Source organism: Theropithecus gelada, chromosome 17 (genome assembly GCF_003255815.1).
Source record: "Theropithecus gelada isolate Dixy chromosome 17, Tgel_1.0, whole genome shotgun sequence".
NCBI lineage: Eukaryota > Metazoa > Chordata > Mammalia > Primates > Cercopithecidae > Theropithecus > Theropithecus gelada.
This window is the reverse complement of record NC_037685.1, coordinates 13,350,959-13,369,562: the sequence shown is the minus strand read 5'-3', so window position 1 is coordinate 13,369,562 and position 18,604 is coordinate 13,350,959.

The following is an 18,604-nucleotide window of genomic DNA, read 5'->3' as shown; positions in this document are numbered from 1 at the left end:
TCACGCTGCTATAAAGGACTGCCCAAGGTTGGGTAGTTTATAAAGGAAAGAGGTTTAACTGACTCACAGTTCTGCAGAGCTGGGGAGGCCTCAGGAAACTTACAATCATGGCAGAAGGGGAAGAAGCAAACATGTCCTTCTTCACGTGGCAGCAGGAAGGAGAAGAATGCAAGTCAAGTGAAGGGGGAAGCTCCTTGTAAAACCATATGATCTCATGAGAACTTACTATCACAAGAATAGCATGGGGGAAACTGACCCCATGATTCAATTACCTCTGACCAGGTCCCTTCCAACACACATGGGGATTATGGGAACTACAATTTAAGATGAGATTTGGGTGGAGACACAACCAAATCATATCATATGTTATCATCTCATTCTAAAAATGAGAAAAGAACAGCTCAGAAAAATTAAGTAATGTACCTCATCTACCCATCTTCGCACAGTTAAGGGACAGCATTAGGATTTGAATCTCTCCCTCTTTCCATATTACGCTTTAAAGAGCCAAGGAAACAAATCACATTTCAGAAGATAAGGAGTTGGGATTCGTTGGAAACACATTGGTAACACTGGAGAGAAGGGACTGAAATAGTCTGTATAAGAAACAGAACTGAAATAGGGTCAGTTGAGGTTTTTGGCCTTCCAAACCTGTCCTTGTAGCTTATTCAGGTGCAGGCCTTGGTTGTTGGTGGCTCCTGGGCTGCCCCATGGTGCCTATGAAAAAATGGAAAGGAACAGTTACTTTCTAATTTTTCCAATCTAAAAGAAGTAGTTATTATTTTAGATAACTTTCCAAGTGTTGGTATAAGTGAATAGTTTTCTTTAATTAAGACTATCTGATAAACTGTTACCTTTCCAAATTCTCACCCTTTCAAGTCTGACAAGAATAAAAGCTGTTGATACCATGCATCACCGTCACCAGAGCTTCCTTACTTTTTACCAGCAGCTGAACACACCATGTGGCTGAGGAAAGTACAGAATTGTTGCCAAGTGCAGGTAGAACTTGTGAACCTGGCATGCTCAAAACCATGAATAATAAATACAGGAGTCAGAGGACTTCTTTTTGGCCAGGATTTAACTCTTTAGGAATATATTCTTCAAAATATTTAGGGACACGTTGCTTATTATATATTTTTATCTTGGTTCAAAGCTTTCATTCCTAATGACCATCCCTGTTATAATTTCACACAAAGGTGACATATATATAACTTTGATGATATGCTCCAAGAATCAAAAAGCCAGAGAAATGGCAACATAATTATATTTGCTCAATATCCAGTACTATCCCAACTCACAGCTCTAAGAGGGCATGCTTCCTTGTTTGTTTTACTGTTGAAGGTAGTCAGCACAATTACAAGTTTCAGCATATAAATTACTAGAACATAAAGATCCACCGTATTTAACTTTGGCTTCATGTACTGAGGGTTATTAATGTTTGATGATGTAGATTTGAATGGTACTGAAATTATTCCCTAAGCTTGGAGCAGCAGTGTTTGATTTCCTTCATTTTTCTGGTGGTTTTTTTTTTTTTTCAATTTAATGAAGACCATGAAAATTGATAAAACACTAGAATTTAGTCTTTACATTTTTTTTAAAGAAAAACACATTAGGGGACATAAATAAACTATGACACAAATAAACTTATTTTTATCAAGTGACCTGACTTGGGCGTACAGTTTCAATTTCAAATATTCTGTCCCATTGTTTCCATTTTTCACATCAGATTGTCATAATATACATCCTAGTTCTGAATTCAGATAATATAGATATCAGAGTATGGGTTAAAAGTGCCACTGATTTGGAATCAGACAAGTTAAAAAATTCTCATTTAAGCTCTGCTACTGATTTCTGTGTGACCTTGAAAAGGGGACTTAACATTTCTAAGCTTAATATTTCCTTGCTCACAAAGTGATACAACTGGTCTAGGTGACCTCAAAATTCCATTCTATTCTAAAATCCTATGAATATGTAATATTTTATAGGAAAATAGTGTATAAATATTATTTCTATAATTAAAGATGTATAACCTATTATTTTAGAACATAACATGTCCAACTCTCACTGGTTTGCTTTTTCAAAATATATTATTTTCATTCCAGTTTAATTCATGACTTTTTTCCAAGTTAAGTCTTGAATTGTTTCTACTATATAATATGGTTTCAGATTTTTTAACATACGGTGCAGAAAGTTTGCTCTACAGCAAAATGTAGAAGAGAAAGATAATATTCCTCAGACATAGATAGTTCTGAAGCTCATCCAAGTAGACAGGTAAAATAAACCTTGGGAGAAGAAAACTGACATTTAAAATTGGTAAAGATATAAGTATTTTTGCAGAAATAACATCTTATACTTTCACAGCAATCTGCCTCCTTTTCTTTCTCCCAAACACAAGAAAAAGGCATTTCAAGTTACTGATTAGCTTAAACATACTGATCTTTGGCTCGTCTAAGGTCCATGAAAGTTGACTAAACATTCTTCTACCAAAGAGAAAAACTAGAAAATTGAACACATTTTTAAAAAAATTATATTATCTGTTATCCTGATATATCAACCCAAAACCTCATTTGGTTGGACTATGTTTTTATTTGTTCTTTTGGCCAGATAAATTGGGAACTTCTAAAGGAATTATTTTCTTAAATATAAAACTAGGTGTTTGTTATCACAATAAACTCTACATTTCCATGAGTTGCCCACTGTCTCCTAATATTTTCCACTCTAGAATGAGAAGGCTAGGGTTGTGGGGAGCTGATTCTATAAACACAGGGATTCTTATCTATTGTTTGCTAAGCCTATGGATGGAGGTAAGAGAGTTAAACCTTTAAGCAAGCAGCCATTTTGACTAAAAATAGAAAAAAAAAACAAACTTTGACCAAGGAATCAAAATGAATACACCACTGAAAATGAGTTATTATATGTGACTTTACAACGTTAAACAGGCAAAAAATATGAAGAGATATAGAAAATTTATCTACTATTATTGCACAACCGCTCCGTAAGAGGCTGCGTGATTCAATTTGGGGTGACACAAAGATGAACAAGACAGCCCTTTTCTCCAAGAGTTTATGTGATATTAACCACAAACACACTCATTGAAGGCAAAATGTGGTTTAATCCTATGACAGAGGTACAACACTCTGCAGGAGTCCAGATTGTTGATATTTGGAAAGAGTGTATGAGAAAAAAAATTCACAATTTCCTTTAAAGCATATTGAAGACAGATAGAAGATAAACTAGGATATGGGATGAGTTGATTTTTTAAACTGAAACCCATAGCTTTCATGATGATCTATTTGTTAATTATCACCAAAACTCCATCCCTTGTCTTTCTGCCCACAGAGATTCATATTTTGCACTGCCTAATGGGCATGCCGACATGGATGTGCCACAAACTTGTTAAATGAACACATCCAAGATCAAGCACATCTTCCCCTCTCTGCTAACCTATTCTCCTACTGTCTTTCAAGATTAATTCAGTCTCCCAAGCCAAAAATTCCAAAGACACTTTCTATTTATTTTTCCATCCTGGAACTGTCTAGTCAAACCATTAGCAAGTCCCGCCATTCTTGCTCAGAAACTTCTCTTGGAATTGTCCCCTCCTCTCCTTCCCAAGTCACTGCCTTTTCTTATTTCAGATTTCCATCAACTCTCATCTGGATTATTACATTTGTTTTCTATCTAATCTTGTTGTATTTGTCTCCTCAAGGCCATCCTCTACATAGCTCCCAAATTAACTTCCTTTTTAAAAAAACTATTTCCATCATTTATCTGCTTAAAATTTTAGATATCTACATCTTACCTGGAAAACAAAACTCAAACTCCTGGATAGAGCATGAAAGGGCATTTTAAATGTGCCCATAATACACCTTTCCAGCAGCAATTACACATTTCCCCATCTTCAGTCGCATTGACTTTATCACTACTATGGTTTGCCACTGTAGAAAAGTATCCTTCCCTGACCATTGCATATGCTATTCGCTCTGCCTCAAATGTCCTCTTTCCTCTTCTAAGACTGAACATCTTTTCATTCTTCAAGACACATATGAAAAATCACTTTTTCTTTCCCTAACTGAACCTGACAAAATTACTTTCTCCCTGTATCCACAGAGCACATTGTTTCTACCTTTATTTTTGCATTTACTCCCATTTTATTGTAACTATCTGTTTATATGTCAGAACTCTTTCAATTGGCAACAAAATTACCAAGGGTAAAGGCTGGATCTCATTGACCTTTTTATCTCCCATGTCTCTAATTAGCCTGGTAAATGGCATGTGTTCAATAAATGAATGACTGATTATCACTATTGGATAATATACAAATAAGTAATTACCCTTTAGGAATAATCGCAATGTAGGCCAAGACTACACACAATACTTCTTGGAGAAGAGATAGGAAATAAATCTCATGGAGATTTAGAGATCTATCTGCAAGGAATATTTTGAAAGAAAACGTAACTCTGTCCTCATTAACAGCACAGCTTTGATAGCAAACAATCAACTAACATCCTTAAGGTAGTGAGAAATTAGGGAAATTGGCATTCTAGTCAAGTATTTTCTTCATAGAGGTGGTAAGTGAAGCTTTGGAATAGGATGAGGATATCAAGGGATCAGGTGTAGGGAGAGAAGGCTACATATATAATCCATGTTGACTCTCAAATTCTTCCTGAAGATGCTACAGTTAAAACTTTGCTGTGTCTGAGTATGGGTAGTATTATGTTTTAGCTTTTGCTTAATTCTGTTATGTTATGTCATTGATACTCTCTAATTTGTATGCAATCAAGGAGAAAGCCATTTAGTAGTAAGAATGCTTTCAGCTGATTAAAAGTTCCAATTTTTCTGGGCATCCTGTTCAAATAAAGGGCAAATTTGAAGGCAACATCAAAATACACTACCTTTTCTGTTTTCTGCACTTCTCTTCTTTTCCCTTTCACTTGAGCAAGTAATAATGCAGATTTCAATTACCTGCCAATTCTTGCAATGATTTTCCTGATGAAGTTAAATTGACATTTTGGCATACTTGGTAAAATCACAACAATATTCATCTTATATTCAACATATTCTTTACAATATTTATTCATTATACTACTTATTAACAACTGGTTATAAGACAGTTTGAGAGGAAAAAATGTTGGAAACGCAAAACAACAAACCATTTCCACTGTTAGAGAGCCTTTTCATACGTTATGTTCCCAATTACCTAATGGAGATTTAAAACACTCCATTCCAAGCAATGATATGCTAGAACGTATGTAATATAACTGAGGAAGAGCTCACTCAAATGCTAGGGAAATGGAAGAAAGAACATTTCCTCTTTTTATAAAATCTCCATTATTTAGCATCAATTAATCACATTGTAGAGTATAATAGATTGGTTGGTGGGTTGGTTGGTTGATTGGTTGGCTTAATGGTTATGCTTTGATCGGTTGGCTTAATGGTTAAACTTTTTCCATATAGAAAGTTAGAAGATCCTGGATGTCACAGATCTCACTAGCCTTAATTGTGAGATAATAGGCCTTAATAGGTGAAATAAATCTTAGAATCAAGAATCTGAAGGTGTAGGAAACATATTTGTATTAATCCCAGAAGGTAGCCCAGGGCCTGCAGTCATTTCCTTTTTGAACAAATAAAATAATGAATAAATGGTCAAACCTCTTTATGTTTCTGCAGATGATCAATAGAAATGTTGATCCCATTGAGCCATCAACACATTAGCGCATATATTGGAAATCACATGAGGTAGAATGAGAGCATCTGTGGAAATATGATATCATCCTTTTGAAGGATTCTCTAACTTGAACAAAAGGGCAAAGTCACTAGGGAAGATTTTGTTTTTTAGGGAAAATACACAATAGGAGAAGCAGATAGGAGGGCCAGCTAATGTTTCAGTTCTCCATTACATAAGTTTCCCCTTCTAGCAAATGAATGAATTGGCCCAAGAAACGAGATACTGACTTTCTCTGCTTCACAGATGGCAAAATATAGGAAAATTAAAACAAGTGAAATATGTGGTTGTGAATAATACAGACATGATGACTGATGGTCAAACCCATGTGGCTATGGAAGCCACCCAGACAGTCACACGCAACTAGGACCATTACAGCAGAGCCAGCAGCATAAAGGCAAAACTCCAAAGTTGAAAGAAAAGGGGGAAAATTACTGATATTGATTCAATAGAAATACGTTAACATTGATGCAGCTCAGCCTTGATTTCCCAACACATAAGTGGTGGGAACTGACTGCCCTGAGCTTTTTGGACCACAGGGAAGTCCACTTTCCATCTCTATTCCATTCAGGTCATATCCCTGGGAAGACTCTCCTGGGTCCCAGAGACAGTTCAATGGCAAGCTCTTTAGTCCCGAATGTAGCAGAGTATCCCTTACCATACTTGTCCCATCATCTGGGAGCTGTCTTGTGGTAATGGAGAAGATCTGGGAAATCCAGAGTAAATGAAGACAAATGCATTTGAACCATGCTGGGACACATAAACTGTACTAGAAGTCTAAAAACAATAGACGGGGGTTCTCAGTAGATTTTCACAAAAGTTCTACTCATAAACTCCCAGATATTATTTGCAGCATGTATGGTTTCACCATCTTCATCCAAAGTCATGCTCTACAATGGAAGAGCCCGATTGTGTATTGTTAAAACCACAACGGAAGAAAATTGAGCTATTTACAATACTATTGTTTACTCATAAAATAAGTTACCCTTCCTCCCTGTTTTCCTTCCAGAACATCCTAGCCAACTAAATTAAGCCATTTTAAAATTTGAAAGCACCACAAAAAGGATCCAGATGTTTACAGAAGGGAAAAGGGTGGGGGTACTATGTGCTTATTTTCTTTTTTTGGCTCACTTGATTCAAAGTACTTTGTTAAATCAACTAGGGTTAGCAATTTTTTTTCAAGTCTTACTAAGAATGTTATTTCTAAAACATTGATTTGGTTTTATTAAATTCAGTTGTTGATTCATTCTACTATTGTTTGAGTTTGTATTTGGTGCCAGGCACTGTACTAGGTTCTGAAACTATTTTAAGGAACAATACCAACATGATCACTGTTCTCATGAAATAACATTATTGTTCCCTTTTAGTTAGTTATAAATAAACTTGACCACTTTGGAAAAAGTGCAAAATTTATTATTTTATTTAGGCTATTAAATTAACTATTTGAGTGAACACCAAATATCTCCCAGGTTATCTGAAAACGTAATGCACTTATAATTACAATTCTATTATGACTGTTTCAGCATTGTCCACTGATTCTAAAGCTTTTTTGGAAGAATAAGAGCTGGTACCTAATTAAGCTATTTTAAAAAGGTAAAATCAGGGGAATAAAGTTGGTCTGTGGATAACCAAAGACAACACAAACTTTTGGTAATTAAAGGAGTATAGTAGTGATATAGGCCCTGATGACTAGATTAATAAATAGAAATAAACATCCCAGAAACAGACTCATGTGCTTTTTGTAAAAGACTGTGGAATTCACATGTTTACTCTGCTCCTTCCCATGAAACTTACCAAAACATCTGAAAATCAAAACCATAAACTATTTTTTAAATTGAAAATACAGACATTTGCTCTCACCCCCAAGGAGAATGCCACATGTTAATTCACTGCCATCCAGATCTTGGTTGAAGTATAGATTCCTCTGAAAGAAAATTAGAGTGCCCCAGGAGGCTAACCACATTTCTGTTTTATTTACTCAAACTACAAGAATTGGGATCATGGCTGTGGAAGGGAGAATGTGAGGGTCAAATTCTGCACTGACAAGTGGTGGGAGGGTAACTGAAATACCTACGTAGACATTCATCTTTACCATCTAGCTCCTTTCTTTCAACTATTCAATACTGGAGAAATGGCTTTCAGGTGTGCTAGCGCAAAGGGAAGGAAATCAGCCAGCAGAGTTCATTGAGCAGAGATAAATTGCCACATAAATGACCTGTGAACTAGAGGGCTGCCCCATGGACTGTGCTGTCTTCTTGCCTGTGTGATCTGCCCATCCCAAAATGTGAGCTTCTAAATCTAAGGTCCTCACACAGAGTAGACTTTGGTAGGAAATTGTCCTGAAACAACAAACCCAAACTAAAACTTCAGTTTCCCAAGATCATGCACCCCTCAGGTGATGGTAGCAGATAAAACTGCCTCTCTTCAAATTGCATATTAACTCCACTTAAATATAAAAGGAGATCATAAAATTGGGTCTAATAGCCAATTATAAAATAGCATGCCAGTGTTACAGAACAAGAGAATGTGAAAATAACAAAGAAAAAATAGAGTAATAGAAATGTGTAAGGAGGCATGATTGTGCTAATTTCTTCATTTTTATGTTAGAGAATTAATGATGCCCTCTAAAGCTAATATCAAGGAAATTAAATCTACATTAATTATTTGGTGTCAAAGAAGTAAAGCTAAAGGAAAGAATATGGGCCACAGAAATTCCAAGTGACCCAAAAGGAGGTGAGAAAGGGACTCCGAAGAAAAAAAAAATACATAGACCAGATAACCAAAAATAGAAAACATAGGAAGCATTAAAAACATAAAGTATAATCTTATTTTTAAAAAAGACTAAGTGATGGGCCGGGCGCGGTGCCTCAAGCCTGTAATCCCAGCACTTTGGGAGGCCGAGACGGGCGGATCACGAGGTCAGGAGATCGAGACCATCCTGGCTAACACAGTGAAACCCCGTCTCTACCAAAAACATACAAAAAGTAGCCGGGCGAGGTGGCGGACGTCTGTAGTCCCAGCTACCGGGGAGGCTGAGGCAGGAGAATGGTGTAAACCCGGAACGCGGAGCTTGCAGTGAGCTGAGATCCGGCCACTGCACTCCAGCCTGGGCGACAGAGCGAGACCCCGTCTCAAAAAAAAAAAAAAAAAAAAAGACTAAGTGATGGCCGGGGACGGTGGCTCAAGCCTGTAATCCCAGCACTTTGGGAGGCCGAGACGGGCGGATCATGAGGTCAGGAGATCGAGACCATCCTGGCTAACACGGTGAAACCCTGTCTCTACTAAAAATACAACAAATCAGCCGGGCGAGGTGGCGGGTGCCTATAGTCCCAGCTACTTGGGAGGCTGAGGCAGGAGAATGGCGTGAACCCGGGAGGTGGAGCTTGCAGTGAGCTGAGATCGCACCACTGCACTCCAGCCTGGGCGACAGAGCAAGACTCCGTCTCAAAAAAAAAAGAGAAAAGACTAAGTGATATATATATAAGTTTTCATAAATGGCAGGTTAGACAAATGAGAACAACTGAAAAATTGAGATGAAATGTTTTAAATAATCTGATGAAGACAACATTATATATACACAATGGAATGCTATTCAGCATTTAAAAAGAAGAAAATCCTGTCTTTTGTGTCAATGTGAATAAATCTGGAGGACATTCTGTTAAATGAAATAAGCCAGGCACAGAAACACAAATACCTCATGATCTTATTTGTGGAGTGCAGAAAGTCGATTTCATAGAAGCAGAGAGGAGAATGGTGGTTGCCAAGGGCTAGAGTTGGGTAGACCAGGGAGATGTTGATCGAAGGACACAAAATTTCATTTAGGAGGAACGAGTTCAAGAGATCTGTTGTACATCATGCTGACGATGGTTTACAACATTATACTGTACATTTGAAAATAGCTAAAAAGAGTAGATTTCAAATGTTTGCCACAAAAAATGATAGGTATGTGAGCTAATGCCTATGTCAGGTAACTTGATTTCACCATTCCACAATGTATACATGTATCAAAACATCATGTACATAAATATACACAATTTTTACTTGTCAATTAAAACAATAAATAAAACCACTACTTTAAAAATTAATTAAGACAAAGACTCAAACATTTTAAAGCTTCTTCTTAACAGCTTTGGGAAGATAATAGGATAGTGCCTTATTTTCAAGACAAAAATCTACAATGTGAAAATCCGATGAAGTAAGGAAAGCACTTAAAGCCATTATTCTATACTATAATCAAAATTAATAACTTAAAACATGAATTTAACAGCAACTGGGACATAATTAAAGAAACCATTGCTAGCATTTAAGTTTCACTAAAAGAAATTATCAGAACAATGCACAAAAAGGCAAAAAACAGAAAAATGCAGAAGAAAAAAACATGGAAGTTAAGCAAGAAGTTTCCAGAAGAGGAAAAAGTTGAAGCAGATGCAATATTTTAAGAGAAAATGACTAAGACATTTCCAAAACTGATTAAACATATTAGACTCAAGGATAAAGTTTTAAAAGAAAAGAAACTTACACTTGGATACATTTGAGTGCAACTGCAGAAAACCAAAGACAAAGAAATTTTCAAAGCAGCCAAGAAGAATAGATTACCTTCAAACAACAACAATTACACTGAGAACTGACTCCTCAACACCAGCAATCTTAGAAGACTATGGAATGTTTCCTTCAATGGGCTAATGTGAATTCTATGCACGTCAGAAATACCATACAAGAATAAGATTGAGCTAAAGATATTTTCAGAAAGTAATAAGACCTACATTAAAGAAATTATTTCTTAAACAATTTTTTAAAATTTTTTTCTAAGAAAACCGTTTTTCTAAAAAAATTTTTTAATTTTTTAAATGGAATATACTCACCCACAGTTCCTGTAACTCCAATCCTAGGAATTTATCTCAAATAGGACAAGCATAAAAAGATGTACATACAAGGTATATGAATTGCTTATTTTTTCAAAAATTTGAAAGCAAGCAAAATGTACATCAATAGGAGATTATTGAAATGAAATATGACGCATTCATAATTTGTATTAAGAAGATTATACAGGTCTTTTATACGCACATGGAAATACAGTCTCAGAATTACAATAAGTAGAAAAAAGAAAAAGTAAAAACCATCTTATGGGTCAGTATGTTTCATACGATCCAGTATGGGTTAAAAGTTATAAATCTCAGCCAGGCATGGTGAGATCCCATCTCAGCCGGGCATGGTGAGATCCCTGTAATCCCAGCACTTTGGGAGGTCGAGGCAGGCGGATCACTTGAGATCAGGAGTTCAGGACCAGTCTGGCCAATGTGGTGAAACCCTGTCTCTGTCTCTACAAAAATACAAAAATTAGCCAGGCATGGTGGTGCACACCTGTAGTCCCAGCTACTTGGGAGGCTGAGGCAGGAGACTCACTTGAACCCAGACACGGAGATTGCAGTGAGCTGAGATCACCCCACTGCCCTCCAGCCTGAGTGGCAAAGTGAGACTCCATCTCAAAAAAAAAAAAAGAAAGAAAGAGAGAGAGAGAGAGAGAGAGAAAGGAAGGAAGGAAGGAAGGAAGGAAGGAAGGAAGGAAGGAAGGAAGGAAAAGAAAAACACTTATTTGTTGTAAGTTTACATCCAGAAAAGTCAAGAAGTGTATGCATGTAGTCATGATTCCTGGGGCGTTGTATAAGGGGATATTTTCATACTCTCTGTTTTATATGTATTTTTTACTGTCATAATTTTTGTTGGAAAAACAAAAGCTTTTCAGAAGAATCTCATATTTATTGAGACTTTACTGTAAGATTATATTTATCCAGCTAACATCATTATGTTAGACTCGTTATCTCAGTTGGTCAGGCCATGGTGTTAATGAAGCCTACCCTGAAGTTTTGTTTCCTGTGTAGGTCAATTAGCTCTGCACAGAGAACAAAATGACTCGTTTGTGCATTATCTGTTCCCCCAAGGAGCCAGGCTTTCAAGTTTACCTGAGTTCGATGGCAGGAGACATTGCGTGGATGTTGCATAGCATAGAAAATGGAAAAATCAACTTGAACCATGTGAACCTGGGAGGTGCCAGGGGGTGAGGTGCCAGGGGGTGGCAAGTGGGGGCAGTTAGTATGTCTTTCACCTGGAAAGACTGACTAATATCTTATTCTGCTTGAAAAATTTACCTTTGTTTTTCCCAGACCAGCGCATTTCCCAGATTTCATTAGTCAAATCAAAACAAAAGTGCACTAATCAAGAAACTCTCATTTCTCAGCACTCCCTTTTCATTTGCCTTATTGTTCCCCACTTTCTCTGTTTCAGAGTATGTCCCCCTTTTTCCCATTTTCATTCTAATAATAAAACCTCAAGAAATGGGGACTGACCAAACCACTACCTATTGCCTCAAGAAGGCACTCTAATTTTTTCAGTTCTGGTGAGGAGCATTAGCAATTTTGAGATTTGAATCTCACAATTTTTTTCAGGCTTGCAGTTTTGCTTTTCAACTTTGCAGCAAGTATAATAAAACCTGGTAACATTTTCTGGACGCTTGTCTCATATAGAGCCTGCCATGTAAGCCCACAGCTTCATTCCAATCTGAATATGTCACTGTCCGTTTATAACCAGAGTCATGGAAGGAATTTGAGCAGCTTGTTGGATTGTTTATACTGAATATATGGAAGAGTTGGGGTTATACATTCCAGCACATCATTGTAAGTGATGTACTATGTAAAATTCTAAACAAGTCATCTCACAATTCTTGAAAGAATATCTAGCATATGAATACATTGTAAGGAGAAACAGATCTTGCAGCATTCTCCACGTTTCTTTTGCAACATGTTCATGGGCTTTGCTTTTGTTTGTTTGCTTGTTTTGTTTTTTTGAGACAGAGTCTCACTCTGTCTCCCAGGCTGGAGGGCGGTGGTGCAATTTCGGCTCACTGCAACCTCCACCTCCCAGGTTCAAGCAATTCTCCTGCCTCAGCCTCCCAAGTAGCTGGGATTACAGGCGTACACCACCACGCCCAGCTAATTTTTGTATTTGTAGTAGAGACGGGTTTTCACCATGTTGGCCAGGCTGGTCTTGAACTTCTGACCTCATGATCCACACATCTTTGCCTCCCAAAGTGCTGGGATTACAGGCATGAGCCACTGCGCCCAGCCTGTGGTGGACCTTTGTGTTAGCAATTAATAATGTTTCAGTTCTCTTTATTTTGTGGAGGACATTTTACATTTTTAAAATAGTTGTACTAGCAGGAGTGTCTGTAGAGAAGTATTTCTTTATTTAAAAATGTCATCTATTATGCCACAATGAATGAAGTACACAATCTCTTCAATTGTCCTCTGAATGGGTTTCTTAATTCTATGTGGAATTTCATATCACACAGTGTCCTGTAAATAAACATTAAAGTCCACCCTTTTCTCTACCTAAAAAAATATATATATATCGGCCGGGCGCCGTGGCTCACGCCTGAAATCCCAGCACTTTGGGAGGCTGAGGTGGGCGGATCACGAGGTCAGGAGATTGAGACCATCCTGGCTAACACGGTGAAACCCCGTCTCTACTAAAAATTTAAAAAATTAAAAATAAAAAATCAGCCGGGCATGGTGGCGGGCGCCTGTAGTCCCGGCTACTCAGGAGGCTGAGACAGGAGAGTGGCGTGAACCCAGAAAGTGGAGCTTGCAGTGAGCCGAAATTGTGCCACTGCACTCCAGCCTGGGCGACAGAGCGAGACTCCGTCTGAAACAAAAAAAGCATCTACCATTTAATATTCTGATAACCAAGGAAAGACTAGATAAGGTCCCAGAAATTTATGAGTTGAGATTTTCTTTTAGAAATCCCTAGATACGTGTGTATATAAAAGGGAGTTTATTTTTTAAAATAAAAACACAAAAAAGAAATTGCTAGATATTTTCTCCTGGGGGATATGGAAGAAATATATGTTAAATAAAATAATTCTCAAGATTTTCTTATATATAGGCCAACTCTTAACTTGATAATTAATATAAAGTTACAAATTTCCATAGAAAACTACTTCAGAGGTAAAAGTGCTGAAAAGAAACTCACTGTCAATCAATCACCTTTATTTTTGAAACTCTCCTTCCTGTCAAGGTTGGTTAAGACTTGTTGCTACAGAGGATGCTAATTAGGGTAAACATAGATTCCAGTTTCTGAAACAGTCCTAGTTGATTTAAGCCTCTTGGCCCTGTGCATCTACTAATTGCACTCCTTTTTACTTTTAGCAGTTTGAAACTTTTAATTTTAATAGTTCAGTCACTCCTTTTCACATATTTCTCTTCATTATGTCTCATGATGTACACTTCTCTTAGAAATCGAGAATAAATGAAGAATTGAAGAACGCAGAAGCACTATCCTTATCTACGCTGGTCACTCACCCAGGGCACCTGCTAAGGCTCACTCAGGGCTACGATGCAGCCCAATTTTCAGGGATGCCATCCCCATCAGAATCTGTATGGGCAGTGCTCTCCATTCCTTTTATTGTAGTTATGCTGTTGTACATTAACCTGTGGCAATTTTTTTTGTACATTACTCTGTAGCCAATGAAACACTTGAATATTTAAACCTAATCCCACTGAAATTAGGTTAAAATTTAAAACCTAACCCCACTGAAATTAGGTTCTCTTGTTTGTGTGTGTGTGTGTTTATACTTTAAAAAGACTTTTTAAAAGTCTTTTTAACAAGAAGAGAGTGGCAAGGACTTAAGAGTGGAAAAGTGATTTCAAATATGGGAGAGATACAAAGAATTTGAAAGAGTTAGTGGAGTTTAGAAAGTTGAATGCCAAGTGCCAACAGAGAGCCTGCCTGGCAATTCCAGATGGGCACATTACCTGGACATGCCCCTTACTACAAAGGAGAGTGGAAGGGGCTCTTGTGTTGATTCCTGAAAGCTTGTATGTTGGACTCCACATTCTCTCTACATTCTGAAACACCATGGTGCCTTCCCTAGCCTGTTTTAGCAGAAGCAGAAAATGCTGCAGATTCATAGACACCAGAAATGTGGAAAGAAGAAATGAGATGCTGAAATGAAAATAGAGGGATAATTAAAAGTCTACATTCAGGACAGTGGGACACCTTCCCCCAACATTTCTGTATTCCTCAATTCCAAGAACACTAGCCACCAGGCATATAACCTTCTGGGAGGAAGACTAGAGGATGAATACTTTTGTTTGTTTTCTGAAATCTCTGGTGCAGAGAAATGACAAATAGGTACTGACATAAAGAGGGGGAGCGTTCTGCAACAAAATGACCAGAATCCCAAAGAAAGGCCATCAAGTGGCAAGCTCTAACCACACACACAAAGGTTCCAATCAGTATGTTCAGGACCTTTCTCTTAAGCACTCAGTTTTAAACATCATCAGAAATTTGAGGAAAGCATCCAATTTTATAAAAGGCAGAGACCTAAGCAAACAAACTACTTGGCTCAGCTTTCAGTTCCCGGAAAAAAAAAAAAACAAAAAACCCGGAGGAAACGAGAATATGATAGGGTTGTTTTAAAGTTTACAAAAATCCTAAAATTATTGTCATCAGTGGTTTAAGGAAAAATGTTGCATCTGTGAAATAACTATGGAATACAGAAGAAGAATAATCAGAGAATAACTTTTAACAGGAAATAAAAATAACACTGCTAAAATTAAAAAGTTAATAGAAGTGTAGGAAGATAAAGTAGAGAAATTCTATCAGAAAACATAATAAAAAGGTAAAAACATACAAAATTTGCAGCATAAAAATAAAAATAAAATAATTAAAAAACGAGTTTGAATGATAAAATATGCAACAAATCCAAGTACAAGGAGAATACCGTGGAGAAAAAAAGATAGGAAGACATTCTCAAAAATTAGTGCAACACCAGGAGCAATGATTCACCCTGTAATCCCAGCATTTTGGGAGGATGAGGCAGGCAGATCTCCTGAAGTCAGGAGTTAGAGACCAGCCTCGCCCAACATGGTGAAACCCCATCTCTACTAAAAATACAAAATTAGCCAGGCATGGTGGTGTGCGCCTGTAATCCCAGCTACTCAAGAGGTTGAAGCAGGATAATCGCTTGAACCTGGGGAGCGGTGGTTGCCGTGAGCCGAGATCTCACCACTGCACTCCAACCTGGGTGACAGAGTGCGACTCCATCTCCAAAAAAAAAAAAAAAAAAAAAAAAAAATAGTTAAAGGAATTTCCCCAAATGGAAGAATATGAATTTGCAAAAAGAAAAAATGCCTATTTTAATGCACATCTCATTTCTGAAATTTCAGAGCACTAGGGATAAACAGAATATTATAAATGCTTTCAGAGAGAAATAGATTTTTGGAAAAAAAAGAAATCTGAAATCAGAGTATCACCAGACACTCTATAACCACATTTGAAGATAGAAGATGATAATGCAATGCTTTCACATTTGTGAAGGACATTTTTATTCACACTAAAATTCTGTTCCCAACCAAACGATCAATCAATCAATGTCAAACTATCAATCAAGTATGGAAATGTATTAAAAGCATTCTCAGATATACAAGGTCTAAAAAAATGATCTCCCATGAACATCATCTCAAGAAGTTACTGGACAACGAGGATGTTAACTAAAATAGAGGAAGACACTGAATCTTCAAAATAAGTTCAGGATCACTGCGCAACAGCTCTAGAGTGAAACTAGTCCACATTGGAGCCTGGAGGATGGAAGTCTCCAGAATGAATGTTTTCTAGGGCTAGGGGTAGGCTGGGGAGGGGCAGAATTGATAAAACACCAGTTTTATTTGATCATGGGGAAACTAAGATTCAAAAGCGTCTTATTGATCAGTTGGAAAGATTGATGTAATACTTGTGATATGTAAACCTAGGCAAATAAAAAATAAAAATCATAACTAACTTTTGGAAAAACAAAAATTGCAAAAAATAGAAAATTTAGCTATGCTACTTGACTCAACTCTGAACAACACTAACGTAGTCGTAGCAACATAAATAATGATCATGAATTCAACAAAACTAATTTTAAAATATTAAAACAATAGGTAAAGAGGAAGCATGAGATGAGATAAGAATGCTAAATCTTCGTTTGATAAGAGAGAAATACATAGCAATTAAAATTGACAAGTTAAAAAACAGCATTAGAAAATACAAGAAAACCAATGCCCAAGGAAATAGCCAAGAGAGCTTGTGAACGGAAACACAGGACTAGGATATTTGGGCTTCAAGGAGATATTTTTCAATATCAACCTTGTAAAAGTATTTTTTTTCTTAGAGTTCAAACTCTTAATATATTACTTGGGAAAATAAAAAATAATATTTCAAATAAAATAAAAATTAATTAAACTTGGAAGGAAAGAAGGAAGGAAGGAAGGAGGGAAGGAGGGAAGGAAGGGAGGAGGAGGAGGGAGGGAGGAACGAATGGAGGGAGGGAAGAGGGGGAGGGAGGAAGGGAGGGAGGGAGGGAGGAAAGGAGGGAAAAAGGAACTTTTCATCCATGTATTACATTACAACTACCAGTTAAAGGAAATAAACTGTGTGGTCAATTCTATAGATGCCAAAAAAAAAATTGATACAATTCTATACCTATAGCTGATACAAATGAAATAAGGGAAAAAAGCCCAAAGCAAAAACAAAGGAGAGTTTTTCTTTATCTGTTAACAAAGAGCTTCCTGAAATCTACAGCAACCACTGTGCTATTAAAATGACAAACAAGATGAGAACAAGAATAGTTACTCTCAACACTAAAATTTAGTAATTACTTACAATCACAACCAATACCACAGACTAGAAAAATAAAAGAAGTCAATGTCATGAACAACGGCCACAGTATATTGTTCATTAAAAAAAAAAAAAAGACGTTTTAATACGTTCCCATTTGTTTGTATGTATACATACTACTAAAAAGTAATATAAAATAAAATTTAACACAGGTCATCTCTGGGTAGAATTGTGGATGACTTTTAGCTTTTATTTGCTGATATATGTGTGCAGTTTTCTACAGCTGCAGAATTTTTGAAATTTTCTACATTGTTCTACACATGTTTATTATATATTATATTTTTTATTAGAGTCACATTTATTCTAAGAAACTTTCTTATTTTTTTTACATTTCTGAAAAACATATCCTTATCAGCCATCTTCTTCTCCATTCCTTCTGTCTTTGTTAATAAACTTGAAAATATAACTGAAAAAACAGAATTTAAACATTTACGTTTAAATTAATAACATTTATGTTTAAATTACCTCCATGTATTGTTCTGCGCTTCAGAGAAGAATTGATCCTGAGTAAAATGGTGAAATTGAAGAGATGTTTCTTCAATAGCTTCCTGACTCCGTTTTTCATCTCTTCTACTTCCATTTCAGTTTTCCTGAAATCAATTATGAATTGATTTTTGAGTGTAAGTTGGTGGTTGTTTACACTCATCGAGATAGTCAAAGTTTAAGTGTTTCATCCCAAAGTTGATGCTTCCCAAGGTTCTGATCTGGGCCCTACTTGATTTCATAAATACTTAATTGCTGTTAGACTCTGCTCCCATAACATCTGTGCATGCCGCAGTTTTGGTAACATAGAGCTCTTCTTAATGAAACTCCAATTAATGTACCTAAACTACCATTATATCATCCATTCCCTTTGTAAAATGCAATGGCTGATACCCAAAGCATGTTAGACGCTCTCACCTTTTAGCTGTCCAAACTAATCATGAGCTTCTGTTTCTGCCAGTTGACTTGTATGTGTACCAAAAAGTTGGTAACATTTCTTCCCAAACCAGTTGTCCATACTATTTTAATTATATAATTAAATTATATACTAAATGTGATTTTGAAAAGTGTGACAAGGGTTGTTTCTATGAAAATGCATGTGACTATTTTTAAAAATTGAATAAAGGTGAGTTGCTAAAAATAACACTGTTAAATTAAATGTTGGCAAGATAACTAAAACACTAGTTTATA